Below are 6000 nucleotides of genomic sequence, written 5' to 3' on the forward strand. Positions count from 1 at the left end.
TTGGGAAGATCCCTTGGAGAGGGGCACTGCAACCCACTCCTGTATTCTTGCTTGTAGAATTCCAGAGACAGAGAAGCCTGTTGTGCTATAATCCATGGGGCCGCAAAGAGTCAGACACAACTGAGTGACTAATATTTCACACTTTACTCTGTGGTCTAAGATCATATTTTACAATTTCTATCCTTTTAAATTCATTCATTGTATTATATTAACCAAAATGGAATCTGTTTGGGGTGTTATGCCAAGTTAGATTAAGGATATATATTCTGCTGCTTTGGGGTGAAGTATTCTATGAGTGTCAGTTTATATTGATGGTGCTCTTCAGCAATATCCTTACTTATTTTCTACATGAAGGATCACTTGTCTATTATTGAGACAGAGTGAAGTCTTCAATTAAAATAATGGATTTGACAACAAATTCCACCCCCACCTTTTTTTTTTTTCCCTCGATAAAGCCTTTATTTCTGCTTTACCATGAAGGATAATTTAACAAGATACAGAACTCTAGATTGTCGCATTTTTCCTTTAATACTTTATATATTTCACTCTAATCTTTTCTCACTTGTGTGGCTTCTAAAGAAAAGTTCAGTGTAATTCTTATTCCTGTTCCTCTATATGTACACCTCTAAAGTGATTTCTCTCTTTAGCTGCTTTCATGATTTCGTGTTTGACTATGATTTTCTGCAATTTCAATGTGATATTCCTCAGCCTAGATTTTGGTGTTTAACATACTTGGTATTCTCTGAGCTTTCTGGGTGTGTGGATTGGTATCTGTCATGAATTTTGCAATATTCTCTTCCTTTATTGGGGCTTTCCTGGTGGCTCAGCAGTAAAGAATCTGCCTGCAGTGCAAGAGCCATAGGAGATGTGGGTTCGATCCCTGAGTCAGGAAGATCCCCTGAAGGAGGGCATGACAACCCACTCCAGTGTTCTTGCCTGAAGAATCCCATGAACAGAGGAGCCTGGCAGGCTACAGTTCATGGGGGTCACAGAGTCGGACATGACTGAAGTGACTTAGCATGCATACACACACTACATTGCCATTATTATTTCAAATATCTTTTCTGTCCTTTCTTTTCCTTCTGCATTTTTATTATATGTATGTTATACCTTTTGCAGTTGTCCCAAGTTGCTGGATATTCTATTCCTTTTATTTAAAATTTTATTTTTCCTTTTCAGTTTGGAATATTCCTATGGATGTATTTTCAAGATCACTGTTTTTCTAAACCATACTGTCTATTGATGAGGTTATCAAAAGCATGGGAAATAGATGGGGAAACAGTGGAAACAGTGTCAGACTTTATTTTTCTGGGCTCCAAAATCACTACAGATGGTGACTGCAGCCATGAAATTAAAAGACACTTACTCCTTGGAAGGAAAGTTATGACCAACCTAGATAGCATATTCAAAAGCAGAGACATTACTTTGCCAACAAGGGTTCGTCTAGTCAAGGCTATGGTTTTTCCTGTGGTCATGTATGGATGTGAGAGTTGGACTGTGAAGAAGGCTGAGCGCCAAAGAATTGATGCCTTTGAACTGTGGTGTTGGAGAAGACTCTTGAGAGTCCCTTGGACTGCAAGGAGATTCAACCAGTCCATTCTGAAGGAGATCAGCCCTGGGATTTCTTTGGAAGGACTGATGCTAAAGCTGAAACTCCAGTACTTTGGCCACCTCATGTGAAGAGTTGACTCATTGGAAAAGACTCTGATGCTGGGAGGGATTGGGGGCAAGAGGAGAAGGGGACGACAGAGGATGAGATGGCTGGATGTCATCACTGACTCGATGGACATGAGTCTGAGTGAACTCCGGGAGTTGGTGATGGACAGGGAGGCCTGGCATGCTGCGATTCATGGGGTCGTAAAGAGTCGGACACGACTGAGCGACTGATCTGATCTGATCTGAATGTCTTTTAAAGTGTTTTTGCTCTCTAGCACTTCCTTTTGATTCTTTTTTCTTTTTAATTTTTTAATCCACACCACACTGCATGTCTTAGTTAAGTCAAGGTTAGTTCCTTGACCAGGGACTGAACCCACTCCCCTTCCCCACATTGGGAGTATGGCATATCAACCACTGGACCACCAGAAGTCCCTGATTCTTTCTTGGAATTACCACCTCTTTGCTTATATTACTCATCTGCTCTTGATCAAGTGAAAAAATGGACAAGCTTATTTCCAGTGTCAGTGTCAAAGCTTAGAATAGTTGTGATTTTGCTTTGTCTCTTCAGACCATTTTTTTTTTTCTGGCCTCTTAACATGACTTGTACATTTTTGTTGCAAGTTGAACACGACACATTGGTATCAGTTCAGTTCAGTTGCTCAGTCGTGTTCAACTCTGTGCGACCCCATAGACGGCAGCCTACCAGGCTCCTCCGTCCATGGGATTTTCCAGGTAAGAGTACTGAAGTGGGGTGCCATTGCCTTCTCCGTTACATGTTGCAGTGGAAACCAAAAATTCTTTTCTTTTTTTAAAGTAACTTTCTTGGGCTTAATCTGTGAAATCTGTGTACCCTGTGATGTGCTACCACTGATATCTGTGCTCTGATTTTTCAGTTGTTTTTACTTTTCAACCTGGTCACCTAGAGGTTTCCCATGGGCCTGTGTATGTTATTAGTTAATCAATAATTGGCCAGGAACTTTGCACAAACACTAGACTCCCACTCTTTGCCAGTTGATCTCTGTGTCCATTGGAAAGCACGTGGAATGTTCATTTTGTTTTCAGATTAGCCTCAGTTTTCACTTGTTCTCAGGCCTGGTTTTGTCTTCCCTGTGCATGAACAGAATCAGGCGATCAGTCAGGGTTCCATGGGAAACTAGTCAAGTATCTTCCCACTGAATTTCTGGTTCTTTTTGTGGTTGCTGCATTTCCTACCTAGGACCATAATCTCAGACTAGAAGAGATACTGAAATTCCCTGTTCCTTTCTTTGAGTGGGTTTTCTGTTTTCCCTCTCAAATTCACTCACCACTTGAACCTCATTTGCTAACAGTAATCTGCTGGTTTTCTTGAGTAGCTATGTCCTGGTAAAATTATAGTACATACTGACTGAGGTGTGGGATGGAAGGGATAAGGACCACTCCAGGTAAGAATACCACACGCTCCCATTGTTTCAGCACCTTTTCATGATGAAACTCTTCCCAATTTATTGTTTGGATCTGATCAATTTCTAGAGTCCTCATATGGTTGCTTTTTTTTTTTTTTGGACAATTTTGTCCAGTTTTATCATAGTTTTCTGGGGAGAGGGTTTATCAACTTCTTTACTATTTTGGAGAACTGGATTTGATCCCTGAGTCGGGAAGATCCCCTGGAGAAGGAAATGGCAACCCACTCTAGTATTCTTGCCTGGAGAATTCCATGGACAGAGGACCCTGGAGGGCTGCAGTCCATGGGGTCCCAAAGAGTTGGACATGACTATGTGACTATCTTTCTTTTTTTTTTTTTACTATTTTATAGCCAGAAAATATCCACCTTCTAATACATCTTTGTTTAGCCTTTTTCTTATGTTAAATATTTCTTACTCTTGAACTCTACTCATGTAAGCTACTTGTTACCAGAGTCTTTACTGTTCTTTCATATTCCTCTGTATACACTAATTTGTCAATACTCCTTTAAGAATATGGTGGTTATAAATGGTGAAGAACCTCCAGGTGTGGCCTGACAACAGCAGAGATAAGAACGGTTACTAGCTTCTTTGACCTGTACACTAATTCCTATCAGTTTGGACTGAATTGTCATTAACCACATTGAACTGTTGGCACCAATCAAGTCTATGGTCAACCAAAGTTCTGAGTCTCTGCTCATGGAAAATGCCACTCACTTTGATCCTTCATCTTTTATTTGTGCAATTGAAATGTTTGGATATGAGTGCAAATTTTGCAACCAAATTTTTGTTAAATTTCACCCTTGACATTACTACATAGTTTCACCCTGTCAAGATCCCTTTGGATTTGTGTTGTCATTTAGTACATAAAATTATGAAAATCTTACTTTCTATTCATCCAAATTATTGAAGGAAATGTGTGATTTTGCACTCTTTGCTGAGAACACTTGCTGATTCTTTTTTTTTTAATATGGGCCATTTTTGAAGTCTATTAAATTTGTTGAAATATCATTTCTGTTTTATGTTTGTTTGTTGGTTTTTGCCACAGGCATGTAGAATCTTAGCTACCCAACCAGGAATTGAACCCATATCCCTGCATTAGAAGTGTGGAGTCTTAACCATTGGACCACTAGGGAAGTCCCCACTTGCTGATTCTTAATAATCACAAAATTTTTTAAATAAATTTTTACAAGCCATCTGTTTGATAACCTAGATAAGCCCAAAGGCAGAACCTTTTGCTGTGTAATGACAAAGAGAGCCTTAAAAATCTGTAAGCATTTTCCAAGTTTTAATGCTCCACATGCCTCTTTGAGATGTTCTCATTTTGTTCCATGGCTTAAAATTCATCTTTGGATTTGATATTATGAATTTACTTTATTATTTGTGATGCCTTCTCCTACTAGAACATAAACTTCATCAGAGTAAGAACTGTATCTGACAGTTATTGGCATATTGTAGGCATTTAAATATTTGCTGATTGAATGGAGAGGTAGTTTTTTGATCTTTTTGAAAGATTAACTTTTTTTTAGAACATTTTGAAACTTACAAAAAAATTAAAGAGCTAGCACAGGAACTTTCTGTCTATCTGTATCTAGTTTCCTCTGTTATTAACATCTTACTTTAAGATAGCACATTTGTTCCAATTAATGAACCATTATTGATAGTCTGACTGAAGAATATGGATCCTTGGTAAGCATGCCCATACTTTATTCAGCTTTCCTTAGTTCTTTCCTAATGTCTTTTTCCGTGTTCAGATCCCATCCAGAATATCATACTACATTTAGTAGTCATGCTTCCTTAATCTCCTTTTCACTGTGACAATTTTTAGGCTCTCCCTGTTTTTCTATTTGACAGTTTTGAAGAGTACTGGTCAGGAATTTTATAAAATGTCTCTATTGAGATTTGTCTGATGCTTTGTCCTCACTAGACTAGGGTTTTGTAGGTTTTGGGAGGAAGACCACAGAGATCAAGTGCCATTCTCATTATAGTAAATCGAGACCACATACAAGCAACATGACTTACCACTGCTGGTGTTCACCTCGATCACTTGGCTGAGGTAGTTTGTCAGGTTTCTCCATTGCAAAGTTGATACTCAGCCCTCCGCCCCTTTCCATATTGTCATCTCTGGAAGGAAGTCACTGTGCCTGACTCACACTGGAAGGTGGAGAGTTAGGCTCCACCTCCTGAGGCTGTGGCACTTAGCTACATAAATTACTTGAAATTCTTCTGTTCGGTAGATTTGTCTATTCTCCCAAATATTTTTACTTATTCAGATATTTATTTGTATCAGTATGGACTCAAGGATTTTTATTTTATACTCTGGTGTTATAATTCACTACTAATTTGCCTACTTTGTTGCCCAAATTCTTTCAGCTTTAACCACTGGGAGCTCCTTAAGTTGATTTTCTTTGGATATTTTTTTGTTATTCCCTTTTCCTACCTAAATTTAGTTTAAAACCCTCTCAGGTCGGATAAACTGGTACTGGTTTTCAGCCTTCTGTGAGAATGTTCTGTCACTTTTCAGGAGCTCTTTGGCAAAACAAAATGAAACACCCCCAACAAACAAAAATTCTTGGGGAATAAGCAGAAGTACCTATGCAACATAGTTGTAGTATAGCACAAGTTTTTGTATACAGACTAAATAAAATGCATGTCATTGACCTCCTGACAGTTTCACAGTCAAGAGTGAAAACCATTAACCCTTCTTTTTCAGAGGTAGGCTTGAGTAAATTCTCTGAGTTCCTTAAACCAAAAGAAACGAAATAGAATGTGTTTATGCATGCAGAATGTAGGTGCTTGATTGAACGTTAGAATACTTCCACCTTTTAGTCTAGGCCAGTTTTCTACATCTCATGTTTGAAGACTTCTTATGCCATTAGTTTCATCCCTCCCGACCCCACACACT

At 38.8% G+C, this 6000-nt stretch overlaps 1 long non-coding RNA gene across 2 annotated transcripts in view; it reads right to left on the minus strand.

Moving 5' to 3' along the window:
* LOC133256216 (uncharacterized) overlaps window positions 1-5187 on the minus strand; it is a 30223-nt gene extending 25036 nt beyond the window's left edge. For both annotated transcript variants that reach the window (XR_009739135.1, XR_009739136.1), the window contains exon 1: window positions 5118-5187. This is a non-coding gene — a long non-coding RNA (uncharacterized LOC133256216). The remainder of the gene's footprint in view (window positions 1-5117) is intronic.
* Window positions 5188-6000: the final 813 nt, after the last annotated feature.

The sequence above is a fragment of the Bos javanicus genome, chromosome 10, assembly GCF_032452875.1.
Source record: "Bos javanicus breed banteng chromosome 10, ARS-OSU_banteng_1.0, whole genome shotgun sequence".
In the NCBI taxonomy this organism is placed as follows: Eukaryota; Metazoa; Chordata; class Mammalia; order Artiodactyla; family Bovidae; genus Bos; species Bos javanicus.